This window comes from Dermacentor silvarum, chromosome 5 (assembly GCF_013339745.2).
Source record: "Dermacentor silvarum isolate Dsil-2018 chromosome 5, BIME_Dsil_1.4, whole genome shotgun sequence".
Taxonomy (NCBI): domain Eukaryota; kingdom Metazoa; phylum Arthropoda; class Arachnida; order Ixodida; family Ixodidae; genus Dermacentor; species Dermacentor silvarum.
Window position 1 is genome coordinate 37102710 of NC_051158.1, and position 19240 is coordinate 37121949.

The following is a 19240-nucleotide window of genomic DNA, read 5'->3' on the forward strand; positions in this document are numbered from 1 at the left end:
TTTTTGCGTTACACCCTCCGTCAATTGCAGCCGCCGCCAAGGAGGGGGCGTTCGCTTCTCCCCCACAAATGTCGCCATCGCGGTACGAACAAATTGGCGAGTAAAAGAGAATAGGAGGTGCACAAATGCATCTGGGGACCGAGAGAAAAATTTAAGGGAAAGGTCTGTGAAGTAAGGTAAGCCCCAATCTGGGCAGACAAACCATTCCTGACGCCGGCGACGGAGGGACACTGGCTTGAATTGCTAGCGCATATCAAATGATCTTCTCGCATCGCCACCGCCTTTATTGAGTTTGTGTTTCTCGGCATGGATGGCATCCTGTTCAGTAGCCATGCTAGTAGCGCTTTGCTAAGTGCTTCCGTCACACAGGCCTTCTAAAAAAGCAAGGTGCCGAGCTTGTATCATGACAGCGTCACGGTCTCACCCAATGTGCGCCTCTCCCGCATTCGCAGGCGCCCGCTGTAGCTCACGAGACTGCCAATTGACGTAACTTCGTTACGTGAATAATTGGGGGGCATCGTTGCTCTCTGCATAGCCGTCTTCGCTATCTGCAGCAACAGAAGCTTAGTATTTCTGAAACTTGTAGGGGTCGTCGACCCCGCGACCATGCACGGTCATTGACTCGTTTACAAGCTACGAGTACATTCCTCCCCTGTGTGCTCTTTTCCGCCGCCCCCCTGCAGTGAGGAAGCGCAATCAGAAAACCTCTCCGAACGTTCAATGTCGTCATTGTTTTTTTTTCCCACATGACCACTAAAAGAGGAATATATATTGCCGACATTCAGTAGACTTAATTATGCCGTCTAACACTAAAGGCAAAGCCTTGCCCGCAGGGGTAGGAGGTGCGCAGTTAGGCACCGTCTTTGTAGGAAAATAGTTCTCTCGAGCATGCGCACAATATATTTCAAATGGGTCATAGATGCCTCAACACAGAAAAGACAAAGAAGAAGGTAATTCTTGCTGCTGGTGAGCCCGGTCTGGCAATTTCCCCTTTGTGCGATTTCTGCAGCGCATTTGAAACAGTTAGACATTACTTACAGGACTGATGGTGTTCCTCCCCCCTGAGAAAAAGGACATTTGAAATTACAAATGCGGCCTCTCGGTCCGCCATTAAACTCCCCGGTGCTGCTGTCGTTCGGAGCTTCTGTGATTGGTAACTCACACAGGGAGGATGGATGCACCGCCATGGAGAAATTCATCGCTGAATCAAAGCCATTTCATTGTTAATCGTATTATTCATTTTATTCTTCCCTTATTGCCTCATTGATAAATGTATATGCATATTTTCTTTCTTTTGCTGTGTTCTATTAGAACGACTATGTTTACTGAATCGTCATCATGGATGTCACTCGCTTTAATTTATTCATCAAAAATTATGAATTTCTAAATTTATTCACTTAGCACATATGTAAAATCTGTCTGACTCTTGGGCAATCAGCTCAACTCTGGGCCGTCCAGCGAGCCGAGGAAGCCGCTTCGAGACAAGGTCTGGGGAACCGCGTCCGAGGCGGTGCCCAGATCTACTAAAAGGACGCCGGACTCGAATCTGATTGATTTGAAAATAAAGTTTACGTTCTTCTTCTTGGCCAATCCTCGTGAGTAGGTATGTGCCAGATACTTTAAGGTCATCATCATCAGCCTAACAAAACACCTGGGCACTCTTCGGAGCGGCAAATATGCAGTCCATATGAGAGGGCGTCAAAACACGGAACACTTCTACATCACTCGGGGCTGCTAGCGAAGCACTTTTTTGGCAGACTAGTTGACTCACACTCAATGTTATAGTGTCCTCTATTGCAATTCCAACTATAATTAAGGCGAACGTGACGACGATGTCCGATGTCGTAATTTTGACAAAGGCGTTGTCTAGCAAACAAAGTAGCCCTGCTTGGAATAGCCGGTCTCATGGCAACAAAGCCATGATCTCGAGCTCCATTCAAACATCTCTAGGGTGAGGAAGGCTGCCAAGTCGATCAGCGGCCCACCGGAAGTGAGTGAAACTTGCATCGCATCGGAATTCTGGCGCAGGCTTCATTAGAGTATTCTAAATCTACAGCGATAGCATGTGCACAACGGAGGAAGCGCGGATGACTTATTACGGAGTACAAACGAACGGAGCTAATATAAGTGCATCAAGCCGTAAACAAAATTCCATCGTCTCCCTTATCTTATTTTTACGAATAAATAATTCTTGCTCCTTTTCTCTCCGCCCCCCCCCCCCTCCCACACAAACATACAATAAAAAGGACGGCGACTACGTCTGTCTCATTTGCCGAATAATAATGTTTTTCGCTTTCTCCTGGCCCTTTAAAGAAAAAGTTGTCTGGCATCGCCACTACAAAAATAATGATTACCTCCCTGCATGCTGTGACGTCACGACGAAACAGCGCCGGCTACTGCTGCTGCTGTCATGAACGCTGCGTCGGGAGGGGGAGGGGGGGGGGGGGTAGGAGGGGTTCAGGGCATGTATATACATGACAGGAGCGTGGCAGATAACTACGAAAGGCGACGCGAGAAACTCGTTTGTGCCTTTCCATCGCGTCGCAGGGGCACAATGTCCCCTCTAGCGGCCTGGGCGTCGCCACATTAGGATCTTGACAGCTGTAATTGCCCGTGACCCCAAGCAACAGCATCGCAGAAATTGCTGCGCTTAACGTGCAAGTCCACAGGGGAGGTAGATAGAATCGTTGAGGGGACGTAGGAAGAAGAGGCATAGTATGGGCAGAAACAGGTGAATGACAACCTTGCCACTCTTCGCTCGCAGTTCCAAGAAACGGAGCGGCGGGGGGGGGGGGGGGGGGTGGAAAGGGTTACGTGAGAAGGCAAGACAAAATCGGGTCCGGGAAAACTGAAGATGTGGTACGGTATGTTTCTGCTATTTCTGCAACATAAACACCATGCAAATTTGCCAAGCGGAAAATTGACGCAGGGCGTGCGGACGCAAGGCCACATTAAAGAACCGTAGGCTAAGCGGTCACACGTCACATCAAAACTTCGGTGCCCGCCGCGGTAGCTTTGAGGCAATGGCATTACTCGAGATCGCGGGTTCAATCCCGACCGCGGCAGCCTCAATTCGACGGGAGCGAAATAGTGAAATGCTAGTGCACTTAGATTTAGGTGCACGTTAAAGAAGACCAGAGTGTCAAAATTAATGCCCTGATTGCGACGCTGCGACAGCTGATCCGCTGATGTTGGGGGGAAATGCCCCCTCCCCCCCTTCTTTTCAGGACAACTCGTGCCTGGAACCTTTGTTTTGTTGCTGCGCGTGGTAGCCTTGTCCCCGCTGATAATTTCAACAATGGCTCGGTTGAATCTTTCTCTATGTAAAATGGTCAGTGCTGATGAGGGTAGCTATTAGTGGTTCGTCACTGCCGCTTCTGACGTGGCTGTCACGTGAGTGCGGGCCGCTGTTTCGAAAGCCGTCTTGGCAGATGGCCTGCAGACCATTGCGAGTGACGTTGTGTTCTGTTTCTTTCTTTTCCTAGTGTCTAATTTTTTTTGTTGCGTTCTGCAAAGTATTGGCCCACTAAACGAAGGTTCTAGGCTTGAAATGGTCACTATTGCGTTGTGCCTATAAACAGATAAGTAAAGGAAATGGAAGGAAATTACTACGGACAGCAGCAACTGTCTAGCGCAGTCTGCTGACACCTGAACAGCGATCAGCAGTGGAGGAGAGGTGACGGTAAAAGAGTAGGGGTAAATGTTAGTACAGCATTTTCAACAGAGCGACTAAGAAAAAAAAAGAACCGTTTGTGGAGTGATTTCCTCGAGAAAGTTTGTCACCGGCCCTGCACACCGGCACTGTTAGGTCGCGTGAAACAGCCGGGTGTCGAGGCCCGACCGTTCAAAGTAGCAGTGCTTTTGTAAGCTACCCCGGTCTACGTGCGTAGAAATTAGAGTTGTGGGCTCGGCTGACACCAGTTTTGTTTCGACCGCATGTGCCGCGGGACCCGATGCCTCTTTCCCGACGTTCTGAAGCCCCCAGCAAGCACGTTTCCATTATTACTGTGCTAACCATACACAGAGCTCCTATACACACCGCTTTTGGCGCCTTGCAGAGCGCCAAAAACCGCGTTCTTTTACATAAATGCGCGACGGAAAGGCTTTGCGTGTAGCCAACTATTAGCCTCATGTATCTCAAAACAAATGTCTTTTTTTTTTTTCGCGCTGTTTGCAAACTGCATGAAGATGAATGGGGATTAGGCTGGCGAACAAATGTTCCTAGACCGTCGGCCATGTTTTGGTGCCAGAGCGGCGGTTTCTGCAATTGCAGAAGCTATGCAGCGTTGATATGAACTTAGTGCATCAGAGGGAGACCACTTCCGGGAACGTCGCGGGTTCAACGGCGCACCCACTGGTGAGGCCGCTCAGCCCGCACGAATAGTTTTGGAGATCGCGTCATTGAGTTTCAGAGCCGCGGTACAGTGGAATGGCAAATGAAGCGGTTGACCAGAGCGTTTGCTTTAGGAAATCCGCAGGCGCTCACCGCTGGTATCGCTCATCGCGCCAGCGTTATGAATACGATGGCCATCGCAAGCACTCGCACCCACAGCCTTGCGCGCAGCACTCAGAAGTTGCCCAAGTTTCGCCGACAGCAGTTTTCGTGACACAGGCATCTAATACCAAGTCCTCACATTAGCCTACGGAATGTGATCTACACAAGCAGGGACTACGTAAAAAGATTATTTGCTAAAAGTACTTTGTATAATAGTCATCAGTCTATATAGTGTAAATTGTGCACGTGTTGTCTGCCTTTCTCGCGCTGTCTATACCTTCCTTTCTTTCTCTTTTTTTTTTCTGCTGAATTCGAAGATCTTCGAGTTCATGTGTCACTGTGTTATGTTGTGCACACTGTTGTGCATGCAATGGCGGAAAATCTTCGCAGAAAGAAATGGCCGGAAACTCTGCTCGATCGGCAGCCACGCACTGCAACAAGCAAACGGCGGTTACTGCAGTGATTTTCGAGGGTACGATGATCACTCGAAAAAGAAAGAGGACAATGTGGGGGTGCGACCATTATGCGAGTGCGATGATTACGCGGGTAAATACGATATCTTTCATCGAGAAAAGCACCCACTGGAAATCACGAGTTTCAAAACTTCTCTGGGCGTCGGAACACGTGGTATTTGGCTATTTGCGCGCGATTTGGAATGCTGCAGGTCATGCAGCCATCAGCACTTTTCACTGCAGTCTGCAAGGCTCGCTCATTGTTTTCTGCTAACCCTATCGTATGTTCAAGCGGCGTCACGCAGAATCGTCAAACACAGTGCCCTGCCCCACACGTCGCACCTCGCCGCGCGGGGAAAGCAAGTTTCCAGGTATCGTCGTACGAGCCTGCAAAATAGAGGAGGCGACGGCAATTTCAAATTCTCCTTGGCACAATAGCCTAACCTGCTGGCTAGCTGACATGCACTCATGATGTACTGTGCACGGCGATTGATTTCTTTCTTTCTTTCTTTCTTTCTTTCTTTCTTATCTTTCTCCCCGCAGCCACAAGTTACTAAGCTCCTGTACTAGGGTGGCTACCTGTACGACGACATTGAAGGCGTGGTTGCAGACACGTGTGCTTGAAGGAATGTGGTGTAGGCGCAGTGATTAGACTGAGCTAGGGTGGCTAGAATTGGGCTGAGCTAGGGTGGCCCAATTCTAGCCACCCTAACTGAGCCAAACACTCAAACCTGGAGAAAAAACTCCCTCCCCGTTTTGCCCGCTTTGTAATGTTCAGTGGCGCCACATTTGACAAACGTTGGAACTGACGTGAAACAGCTTAATATCTTTTTTCACAGATGGCGCACCACCAAATATCACCTGTGAGATTTATTATTTATTGTAAATCCTGTGTTCCAAGCACTGCTTAGTAAAACTCGTGAGTGCTAGTAGTTACATGACACTGTATAGTTATAGTAATGTGCAACAATTGTTGTGAATTAGCGTGTACACTAAAAAAAAAATGTCAATTTGCACGGACCTGGTAAGCAGATAAATTAGCTAAGTTCACTATTCCCCTGTAGATTCCCTAATTAACATAAGCCAATTTTCTCTTCATACAGTCCGAGATAACGGCTTGCTGCTTGATTATTGAAAATTTCAGAGTTTCAGCTGGAACAGTTTTGTCCCGTCGTCGACAATGCGTGACCAAGTATAGTCATAAATTGCCGATTTGAAGTAATAATAACGCACGAACGTTCATCAGAATATAAAACAACTTCGCAGAGATGATAAGTACACTGTAGCCTAGAAAAGCACTAAATATTGTTGTCCTGAGTTTAAAAGAAAAAAAAAGATATTAATTCATAAACTTTTGTTGTTTTGCTCATTTTTATTGGCGCCAATATAAATTTCTAATTGCTTTACAGGCAATTTCTCTTCATAGAAACCTTGTATAATATTTCATTTAAAGACAGCAAATTTCATTTTGTCGTGTTGAACAGTTTAGTCGGAAGCGCAATACAACGGAGGCTAGTACAGCAAAAACGCCGTTTTTTGCTCCCACTGTTTTGACTGCCGTCAGGTAACGCTTCAGGCTAGGTGATAAAACTAGGTGTCATTGGAAAGTGCACAAAGTAAGCTTTCTAACGCTATAAAGTTCACATTTGTCCAATGCGCGCAGGAAGCACAGTGCGTCCGCAAACAATGACTAAAATGCCAAGCGCGTGCCGCCGGAGTGGGACCGCCACCTTAGCAGACTCTAGTTTCTCTCCAGGTTCGTAAATGGTAACATTGTTCTCAATGCGGGTGATTTCTTCATTGGCGACGCTGCAGGTAGCGTCAATATGTGCATACTTTACATTGCATTTGCATATTATTACCCAAGATGGCACGCCATGTAACAGATGCACATGTAGTTGTACAAGGTAGAAGGTTTGAGGAAGAACAAGAAGTTTAAAGATATGCATAAAAATACTAGAAAACATGTATATTGTGTACCTGATCTAAACGAGCGCTAACGCCATCCAATGACGAATCCGAATGTATAGCGTACGCTACAATGAGGTATGCAAAACTTGTCAAGCCCATGTTGCAAGATCTTGTTGCGAATGGATCTAAATAACACGTTTACGACCGAACGCAAACATCCTGGCTTCTAGCAAGCCCTCCGTAACCTAAAAAGCCGACAGATCCCACGCCCTGTGGTGGTGAAAAGCGTTTATTGGGCTACATATACGGAGAGGTGCTCGGGTAGAGGCCCCTAGTGGGTCTCGCTCCTCGCAATACTGGGCGGAGTCCCTCATTCCGGGACCCCGTTGGTCTTGACCGCTGCGCAGGTCCGCCGAACTAGGGCTTGTTGGCCCGATAGTACCTGGCAGCCGAGCAGGGCCGCTTCCCAGTCCTCTCGGGTAGGGGACGGAGTGATGGAGGAGAGAAGAATTTTGCCTGCATGCCCAAGCCATGTGGAAGGTGTCGGCCACGTCCCCTCAGAATGAGCATCGGCCGTCAAAAGAAGAATAAAAGTGTTTGAGAACCGCCGCACACAGCAGGGTGTTTGTAAATAGCCTAAGCAGAGTTCGTTCGCCAGCTTTACCCAATCCCTTCATAGGTACCGGGTAATGCCAGGGTTCGCACGATGCTCAGTAATCTCTTCAAAAGAAAGAAGAGAGCTGTGATCTGGCTCAAGGTCCTCCCAAGCGACACCTGGTGCCCGGTAAGTGCACGGGCTGCCTCATGGGCGGCTTCGTTACGTGGAATGCCTTGGTGGCCGGACACCCATATGAATGAGCGATGAGTTGGATCGCAGTCGCGAATACTGCGGCGAATAATTTTGTCAGCGGGAGGAGTGACACATCCGAATTGAAAGTTACGACAGGCTCCGCGGGAGTCTGTGAGAATAAATTTAAAGTTGGGATGGGAGGCTGCGAGGGTGATCGCCACCTCATCCGCTGCGCTGAGCTGGGGTGCTCTGAACGAGAGGCCGTCCACTAGTCTTTCCTCGTGTATGATAGCAGCGGCGTGCCCCCCCCCCCCCCTCTTTGAGTGGGAGGGGCCTGCAATATCGACGTAAAATACGTGTTTCTTAGAGCCGTAGTGGCGGTGCAGGGCATCCGTCCGCGCCTGGCACCGGCCATTATGGTCCTCCTTGTTCATCTTAGTTGGAAGGGGTCGAACGTAGAGAGCGCGTCTCCACAGTTCGGGCACTGAAACCCTTTCCCTCGTATGGTGGTCATGTTTGTTATGTAACCGGTCCAAGAGGTGGCGACCGGACACGGTCTGGGCGAGATGCGTGCATTCGTTAACGAGATGCGCCTCGCGAAGTTCCCGATACGTGTTCACCACCCCCAACGCGAGAAGACGCGCGTTGGAAGTGGAGATCGGGAGGTCGAGGGCTCTCTTGAGAATTTTGCGGTGTACAACTCCCAAGCAATCTTTGTCATGTTTGCGTAAGCGGAGGTAGGGAACTGTGCGCCCTGTGGGAATCGATGTTATGCGAAGAAGTGTGCGGGGAGCCTACCAAGTTAACGAAACGACCATGACAGCACCAAGACGTAGGCGGTTGTTTCGTGACATACATGACATACATGACCCGCATGTCATGACATTCATGTCACGAGTCCTCAGGCATCGCTTTAGCTACGCCTAAGAGACCCTAAGGCGTATAGTTCTGCTCATGACTATGACTGGGACCATCAACCTTTAGTGTTTCCTTCGCTTAGTACCCACATCCGAACCCAATTCAGTGGTGTTTGAGTGTTAACGTCTTTTCGCTTGGTCATTGTCATTTTAGGCGGCTGTTTCCTGAACTACATGACTCACATGTGATGACATTCATGTCACGCTCTATCATTAATGTTTTTCATACCCTCTTCTCATACTATGCCAATTTTGGAACACACCAAGATAACGATATGACCATGAGATCAACAAGACGTAGGCGGCTAGATAGATAGATAGATAGATAGATAGATAGATAGATAGATAGATAGATAGATAGATAGATAGATAGATAGATAGATAGATAGATACTGTCAAAGTGGCAATTGTTCGCCAAGAAATGCTTCGCATTTAATAGTCCGCGCTGCCTTTTAATAGGTGAATTCGCGGCGCGTATCAGCTATGACGCACGAAGGCTGGTAGAGGGCACGAATGATCGCTGTTCCGAATGTTCTGCGTTACGATGTTATAAGCTACAGTGCCACCTATGTGCTAGCCTTTGTGTGTGCTTGCCAATCATCTAAACACGTGCAAAGGCTAAGTGATGGGCACTGGTGCTATTGTCTCTCGTGCCTCAAAGTCGACAGAAATACGCGCTGCCGATCATCGAGTCGGGACTCTGCCTACATAAAAAATGAAATCAGGGCCCGAAATCACAAAACCTGCCTACGCTAAAATTGTTCGTAAGAGATAGGTGCAGCCAATCCTGATGCTGGACATGTTGTTAGCGAAGGCGGTTGGCCAATGGCGGAGAGTACTTACGAGAGAAACACTTATTGAATCCGGCCCCAGTTCTTTTAGCGTTTGTTCGCGAAGCGGGCACGAGGTCACAGCGCTGCACTCAGGCTCAAATAAGAGCATAGTCAGCTTATGTTGAATAACATATTTTTGGTCTTTCGGGTTAGTGACTGATCACGAGTAACATTTCATCGTGCCTTAACTCGTCCGTTCACGAAGTGACGCGGTTGTCGCGAACCGAGTTGCACCATCAATAATTTAGAGGTGCATGCATTGAGATTGAGGACGGTTGCGCTCGCTCCAAGATAGCATTCACAAGATATGACATTAGTGTAGTTACGGCCGAGAAGAAAACGACTAAAGTGAGTGAAAGACTAAACAAGCGACGACTAAATGAGCCAGCGAACGAGCGGGCGACCGCACGTTTTCTTTGCGAGTGCTCCACGGCCGCACCTAAACATTCACACACTTTAAAGCTCACGCGACTTAGCACGTATGTCTCAAAGACCTATGATGCTGTCGTTCGGCGAAGAACGCGCCCCCTAACTCTGTTTTGGGAGAGCACGCACGCTCTTCATCGATGCCTTTGTATCGCAAATCCACCGGCCGACCGCCAACGACGAACACGAACGAAAGAGTTAAACAAAGCTATTAGCTCTAAAGAAGGCTAGTAAGTAAGCACAAAAGGCAGAGTTGCTTTCCTTAGATGAGTTTCCATGCTGGAGCCTCGAGTTTTGTTAAAAGGACTGCGCTGAATCCTAAAAGTTTCGTAATGAAGTTCTCGCACGCAGCCTCTCCTGCCCGCGAATTCAAGCCGGTTGGTGTATACACAACGACTAAGCGCACAAAATACAACGACGTAGTGCTTATATAAACAAAGTACACGTCGCGTACGAATGTTGCTAAAACTGAGCAGATAGATGGCAGCATGCTCAATGAACTGTGTCATATCTACAAGGTTGTGGCCCACAGCAAATTATGCAAGCCCCGACACATACTGTACTATGAGACTCGCAACTGACTTCGCATAGTCGTATGAAGAATGTCGGTTCCAATGTCTCCTCAATTCATGGAACCCATGTCTTTCTTCTTAACCGAACGCGCCTAGCAGGTGGTATCACTAAGAGCTTCTTGCCTTCGCTGAATATATTTCTCGACATCCGAAGGAGCAGCAGCTCAATGTGATGGAAAACGAGGGCCAAGTGACGTCGTAGTTGCCATAACACTTAGTTCAGGGCGTTCGCAAACAACAAAAACAATGCATATGGAAGGGCAACGGCGCAAACATGCGCTCCTTGCCAGTCGGCCGACGCTTCTGAAGCATAAGTGGCGGTGGAGCACGACTGAAAAAAAAAAAAAAAAAAAGCAAACGAAGCCGGCGCAAGGTCCCACGTGACACCAGTAGGCCAATAGCGACGCGGCGTCAAAGCGTGTCGCTACTTTACGAAGTTTTGGGGTTTTATGATGATGATGATGATGATGATGTTGATGATGATTTAATGGCATTCCCCTTTCAAACGGAGCGGTGATAAATAGTCACTTAGCCTGCTTGATTTATTCAGGTATGCAATACATGTTTTTTATCTAGCATTTTTGTATACATTTCATTGATCTTTTTTCCCCTCAATATTTACCTTGTACCGCTACCTATAACTGTAAGAGATCTAATCAGGCCAGCGGATGCGCGGTGGTGAGCGGCATCTGGTGGTGCTTGAAGGAATCCAGAGGCCCACGCAGCGCGCGCCTCCCGTTGAATGGCTGTGACCACGTGACTTTTTGTAGCATCTCCGGCCACGCCGCCGGATCTTCCGCTTCCAGAGCCATGTAATGTTAATGCAGTCAAATCGCTCGCAAAATTTACTGGCACACGCTCAGCGATAAATATTCAGCGGCCATCATTGCCACCTGTACATATGCGAAGTGTAGATTTCGCACATGTGGAAAAAAAAAATTGGTGAACGCAGAAAAGGTCCGATGCGAACGAAAATGTTCTTGCCGGCAGTCTCTTAAGAAGCGTCGCGATATTGCAACGTTTCCTTCGTATACCACTGGAATAATGCAAAGTCATGGAGTATGAACATTAATTATTTTTTCAGAAACTCAGTCTGCAAACAATGATTATGTGTGAGTTACGCTATAAAAAAGTACGTATTGCATGGTCGCAAAGGAGGATTGTCTTACGTTCGCCAACAGACGCATGGAAATTCCTCATGTACTAGTACAGGACAATACACTCCCACTTCATGAACTCTAAAGCCATCGTATAGCGTCTATTTGTGCCTGCAGCTCTCGAAATGCTATCAATTTGCGAATGCTTACATGCAATGTTCTTTTCCGTGCAATATTTAAAGTACAATAGCCTAAACAGTCCAGACCAAGATTTCAAAAATTATCTCCAATCCGGAAAGTGAATACTAAAATGAGCATTCAATGGCGAGACACGCAAGCAAAACCATGCTTGAAAAAGAAGAGGAAGCTCAAATACGTAAGATTTCTTTATTATTGATTATTCAGCATTGTCTGAAGAAGAATATAAGGTAGTGTCTCTGCACGCTGCGGCACTAGTTCTTGTGTGTCCGAAATCTATGGCGAAGATTCACACGTGGAGCATCTTGGTCATTTTGACCGTATTGGCCGTTCTGTCCACACCACAACAAGGAGTCGATGCAGTTAAGCTTCAACGATCACAGAGGGTATCGGGTGGAAGGAGACTTACCATGCAGCGGCACAAAACTCCTCGAACTACTACTCCTAGATGGGGAAGGCGTACGTATTTCTTGTGCTCATAGTTATATATTATATATATTATAATATATATGTATTTGCGAAACACGCTGCTCAAAGCTTGACATGGAAACTTGTTTCATAAAGTCAAAACAATCATTTCTTTATTGCAAATCAACGAGCTCGCCAAATGGTCATCGTTTATTTCACGTAAGGCGGATTGAGGAGGTTATCCGTCTGCCAGCATGCGCCGGAACGCCGATTTGTGTTGATGCTTCTAGCTGAAGCAGTCACCTGCATTTATTTTTCTCTTGTAAGTTTTAACAAAAATAAAGCTTTGAAGCTACTGCTGTTGGAGTGTAAAATTTCGTGGCTTTTTGCGAAGCAATATACCAGGTGTTTCAGCGAACACATTCAGAAATTTTTAAAGGTTGCCGGTGGCAGATAGCACATTTCTAGTTCATGAGCTGGTCTACTCGAAGAGGCGGATATTACTTGTACAAAAAATTGAAATGCATCATTGAGTGATTAACAAAATTCACTAATTATGTTTTTAACTAACTACCTTATGGCCTATATTGCAAATTACAAATTCTAGCCGTGGAGTTCGCAAGGCGGATCCACTTGGAACTAATTTTCAGGATGACACCAGTTTCGCCATATTAATTCCCGAACTTTGTGGAGAAATGCATTGACGCAGTTCCAGTTAAGTTTGTGCTTCAATGCATAAAACGACGTTTTGTTCAGAAAGTAACTGAAACGCCAATGCATTTCTTAGAAGAGCACTTAGTTTCATTTCAAATGCTTTGAGTGAATCTGCGGTATTTAGGGACACAGATAATGAACAGATGTTTTTTTCTATTGATGAACCTTAAATCAACGTCCTACAATTAATATAATGGGCAACAAGTAAAGCCAATTAAGTTGTTGCTGATCTCTTAGCTCCTTGTTTGTTCAAAAATTAAATCAAGGTATTGCACCTGCGCTACTTCCCAAGGTATGAATACTGTTAAGGTTTCCGTTATCTACAATGGCGGTAAAAATAATCGCATTTCTTTTATTCCTCTATGGTAAAAACCTTTCGAAAAATTGTAATGACGAGAGCACTTAGCTTTTTTGATAACCTTTGATAACTTTTATAACCAAATCCTAGTTCGGGTTTCGCAAAAAGATATGAACTGAGTCTGCCTTGCTGATACAAAAACAAACTATTTTACGTAATATTGAGATGAAAAAAATTAACACTTGGAATAGTTCTGGATTTTACAAATGCGTTCGATCTTTTTAATTATGAGATTCTAATTTATAAGTTGGAAAATATAGCATACGTGACTCTTGACTTTCCATACGTTGGCATACGTTGACTCTTGTCTTGACATTTTCCGCTCCTACTTAAGTCATTGTAACAAAGCAGTACGTCACTGTTGATGGTGAATTATTGGCATTGCAATAAATTAAACGCGGCGTTCCCCAAGGTAGTCTTCTCGGCCATTTTCTTTTAATGGTTATAATAATGATATAATTACTATTTCTATCGACACACAATTCATTCTTTATGCCAAAGATGCGAGCATATTTTTGAGCTGCTACACCCCCGACAAAGCTTATAGGTAAAGGATATATGCTTGAATCATTGAGTGAGTGGTCAATGGTAAATGAACTGCACATGAACACTAAAAAAACAAAAACAAAGCTGTTTTCTTTCGACCTGTCAAGTGTGTGACCTCTAGACCTCTAGAAATCACCTTGTGCTTTACAATAATCGAATAGATATAACAGAAAGTTTCAAATCACTTGGAGTTGCTTTTGATTCCCCAATGAGGTGAAGAAATCAAATAGCTCATATTGAAAAAAAGTGTCAGTCGGTTGGTTTTCCTTCTACATGTCGATTTAATTTCCCTACGCGAGTAAAGGTAGCAATCTATCACGTTGTCTTTCAATCTAGCGTTGATTACTGTCATTTGGTCTGGGGCACGAGATCAAAAACTAACCTTAACAGACTACTGGTATGGCAAAAGAAAGCCGTGAGGCATGTGGCTGGTATTAGTTATAGAGTACACACTAGAGATTTCTTGTTCGGTATAATACTGTAACGGCGCGTTTGTACACACGAAGAGGAAGGGAATGATCGGTGGAATAGAAGGAAGGCGAGGACTTTGCTTTTTGGTCTGGCGGCCTCGCCCCATCCAATGCTTTCTCCCTCCAGTCTTCTAAATAAACGCCTCCCGCCTTGTAACATTTTTGGTGGAGGCGCGGGGCACCACTTTCGACTACAAAACCCCTCCCTCCAAGTCCGCGTCTTCTTTCTCTTCCACCACTCCATTATTCGCATTACCACTACTTATGAATATCGGCTACTCCATTACGTTAGATTTTGCCTACCGGCAGTTTCTGGCATATCTTCCTCTCACAACCTGAAAGTAATAAAGTTGTTCCTAATAGAAACGCTGAAAAGTGGACTCTTCCGGGAACCAGAGCGAACTATGTCAATCAAACTTTGCAAGTAAAAACAAACAAAAACTTGCGTCATATTCCAGAAAAACTTTGACTGCTCGCTTATCATAAAATAGTCTCAAAGTGGTATAAAAATATTAGTTATCTCAGTCAATGCTTAGTTTTATTTTGTATGCGTGCTCGGAGCATCCGATGTCTCTATGTGCAAAAATCTCGGAGCAATACAGATAACTATGTGCTCTTTTTCCGCAGCATGGGGCCGCAAATAACACATGGACACGGACGACAACGCTAGCAAGAATTCAACGAAAATCCCCGTGCAGAGAAATCCAACTCGAGCTGAAGAACATCAGAGCTGCATTAACCCGCTACAGATTATATGAATAATGGTTGACACGTCTCGGCACCCACTCTAGGGAAAACTGCGCATAAGTGCTCACCTAATGTACTGCCTAGTTATGAGTTGCTGCGTGCAAGTCCAGTTTGTTTAGCTATTGTTGTATAAAATATAAGTATTTGCTCAATATTTCCAGGGATTTTACAAGCTACGACTGTTTAATTAGAGAAAGCGTTATTACACAATGTGCGATTGCCATCCATGGCAACTTCCGCTTGCAAAGAATTTTTCTTTCCGTTTTGTTCATGGAAATGTAATAAATCTATGAACTCCCACGGGGAGTAGTGAATATCTGAGTGTTATCCAAAACAGAATCAGCACGAAAATATTTTGTTTTTATTGTTGCTGGTGTCGTTGGGCATACGTGGAACCTCTATATGCCAATAAATTGTTTATGGTGGACACGTATCTGTTGCCATTGTTGCAAGCAGGAACGTCATCAGCACTTTCGTGGCGCGTAACGCGCCGGTGGTGCTTTGCTATGGGCCAAGAATGTGCCACAGTTCCAAGCTCGAGCACCGTTGCATGTGCAGTGCCGTCTTCAAAGACTGTAGCGGCTGCAGTCGCACAAGCATGATGCAGGTCTTCAGGGGCGTTACATTCAAAGCACATTGGCCAGTCCGGCAGTTGAATCTTGCGATTCAAGTTATTCGTGCAGGACACGTTGAGTCTGTTGCAGTGTAGGCATGTTTGGTCTTGTCTATTGAGGCCTCGCGGCATGCAAAGGTCACACGATGGATCAATTTTGTATAGGGGTCCGTACTGATTGCTTGCATCTGTCCAGAGGGATCGGTGGAAACGCCAAGCGTAGGCAGATACCAGTGTCGCCGTGCCTTTCTCGGCATAGAAATGCTTTGATAATTTGCCGGGAACAAACTCAGCACCACAAGACCGCTGTCTGAAGCAAGCCGATGGCCCGGCACTCTGGCAGCAAACCGCATATGCACTGGAAGAAACTCCTGCTGCAGAAGAACTGGAACCAATAGGTGCTTGCTTTCTGCAAGGGTTCCTACACTTGATGTGTTTTTAGGTATAGGCTGAGCGCCACCCTCAGACCTTTTGTTTGCGTACCAGTGAGTGCCTTTATGTTGGTTTGGGAAATGCGTTGTAGCATAGGAAGACTGTATCGTAGGAGACCTTCACAGAGATCCGAATACATGCGTAGCAGAGCATTTACGGATAGCCCCGTGTTGCTTGATAGTATACGGCAGATGCTCGCGTATGGCAAATGTTTTCTTTGAATATTCAGAGATGGGGTGTCCACGTCATTAGACTGTCGATTGTCACGCCCAGAAACGTGACACGTAGCGAATTGGAGAGTGCACTACCTTTAACGTGTAGCGCGAGACGTCACACCTAGTAAAAGCAATGGCGGCACACTTTTCTGCCGACATCGTTAGACCTGGTGTGAATAGAAATTGTTTGATAGAATTGATAGCTTTCTGCAATCTTGCTCGTAGAGACACGTCTGTTGCGACCACAGCTCCGCATACAAATGTCATCTTCGTATACAGAGATTTGAAGCGATGTGGGAATGTACTTGTCCAGTCCATTTGTTAAATAAGAACGGACTTAACACACCGCCCTGGAAATCATCTCTCCGTTTGCTTGATCTGTCCCTTCGTCGTAAAATTTCCCGTCTCGGCCTTTTCTATTAAATTTATCATTTAAACCCTGTCCTACGTGACTCGCTTTTTTTACCACCCGTATATATCTCCCAACGCATCGACCAGCATTACAAAGTTGGTGTACCTCATTGCCGCAACAATTTCTACTCCAACTCATTTGTTCCCGCCAAATGCTACGACTGGAACCACATTCCCTCCGCTATCGCTTCAATCACCGATACAAATGCCTTCAAAACTGCCATTACTGGAATCATTGTGCAATTGTATTTTCCTGATGTATTTTGTTTCTTTTGTATGTTTTACCCACTCGTCTCTGTAATGTCTCGACATTGAGAGTAAATAAACGAATAAATTGCCTTGAGGTCACCCCGAAACAGATTTCAAAACGCCCCTAAGTGGTAAAGCTACGTCCACTGAATAAAAATGCGAACGGCTTTATTAGTTTTATTTTTTTTAAATCCAGCGTTCGTTCTAGAGCTGGTGATTCGTCGGAACAACTGATCTGAGAACAAAAACGCTCAACTGCAGTGCGTGCTCCTAGGGCCACATAACGGCTCAAACCTCGCATTCTTCTGAGCCCTGTCTATTAAAACATTTTGATGTTGATAAGAAATTTGGTGTGCATTTAGACGCACCATTCAGCAGTACGTTGGTACGTTCAGAACTTTCCTTGCCACCGAATGAGCGCTAAAATGTGGAAAATAATTTAATACGTCTGTGAAGTTGGAACAATTTTGAAATTTCAAAAACTAGCGGATAGAGCTAACAGCTCATTGCTCGTCATTCCGTAGTGCAGTGTTAGGGGGGGGGGGGGGGGGTGTTAGCGGACGACGTGCTTTCGTTTGTCGCGTGGCCGACTTGACGCAAGAAACGCCATCTGTGGGTGGCAGCAAGGACGACGTATCAAAAAGAAGCAGAGGTTGCGCTTCTAGTCACAGGATTAAGGTTCAGAAGGAAGATATAAGGTAGTAAGTCTCCTTCAGTCTCCGTTCGGTCTCCTTAATTCGGATAACAGCAGTTTCATTACCGTGAGCAGTCTGAAGAACGAGAAATAGATCTGCGTGCGGCAATCCATCTGTTATGTCTGAATGCTTAACAGAGTACCTGCGATGCATTTGGTGATATGCGGAGTAACTGACAAATGACCAACAGGCAGCCGTCATCATGAAAAGAAATGCTGCGGTGGTGGGAAAACTGACCAAGTATCATCATCATCAGACTATTTTTATGTCCCCTGCATGACGAAGGCCTCTGCCTGTGATCTCCAATTGCCCCTGTATTGCGCTAGCTGATTCCAACTTGCGCCTGCAAATTTCCTCACTTCATCACCCCACCCCTAGTTTTCTGCCGTCCTCGACTGCGCTTCCCTTCTCTTGGTACCCATTCTGTAACTCTAATGGTCCACCAGTTATCCATCCTACGCATTAAATCATCTGCCCAGCTCCTTTTTTTTCCTCTTAATGTCCGTTAGAATATCGGCTTTCCCCAGTTCTTTGATCCACACCGCTCTCTTCCTGTCCCTTAATATTGGGCCTAACATTTTCCGTTTCATCGCTCTTTGTGCAGCCCTTAACTTAACGTAATGTGACCAAGTATAGTAACCGGTGAATTGAACAATATGGCTGAAGTTAGAAGTGTCCACAATTGTACTCCGGGTAAGCGATATCCTCCGCTAACGCCACACCAGGTGTGACGTTAGGCCAAACTCAGCTAACACGATGAATAGACAATAAATCTTGAAATAAAGCGTTCATCGAAAGAAGTTAGGGGCAGGAAACAAACCTGGGACAAGAAAAAGAAGCAAGGAACGATTGTTTGATCTCTCTCTTTTTTAATTATTCTGATGTACAATTTATATGTCCTGTATTGATCTGGCACGTATACTCCCCGGATAGCTATAATTACTGAACAAGTCCGAGTTGTTGCGCTTGCAGGCACATCTGTAAGTGTCGTATGCTTTGCGCTGTGAACGTTGCATAACAGAGAAGTGGGTAATTTTCGCGATTTTCATTTGTGGTGCTTTTCAACAGTACAAAGCTGTCTTGAAAAATGTATTTATCATTAGAGGGAATGGCAAAATCTCACGCAGAACACACGTACAGCACTCGATAACAGCCTAGCAGGAACGAAAGGCGCAGGTTAAAGATTTGCCGAACGGAACAACGAGATCATCCAGAGGGCTCCGAATAGGGAACTTTACTGCATAGAGGAAGAAATTTAGGCGGCTACAATGAAGGCAGTGTTGAAAGATATTGCTGAAGTCGCAAAAACTTTATCTCCCTCTTATCGCATGGAGATTAGGAAGGGAATTGTATAAGAAAATTTAATTAATAATGATGTAGGCCCCAAAACACTCGAGCTCACGTCGTAGAGAATATCGTGACGACATGGCGCGAATCAGCTACCCTTTTTGCTGACGCCATGTAGGAATAACACGCACACACACACAGGCGCGCGCGCACACACACACGCGTGTACACACGCGGAGAGTCACTGCTTCGAGACGTCATTATGCTTCCATTTCCTGTGTGCCTAAACCAAAATTGGTTCGTAGAAGAATCCATTGCAGTAAAGTATAGGGCTCTGTGACACTTGGAAATATTGTTCTTGGGTTTAGAGAATTTTGACCTTGGTAATAAAAAAAAAGTGACAA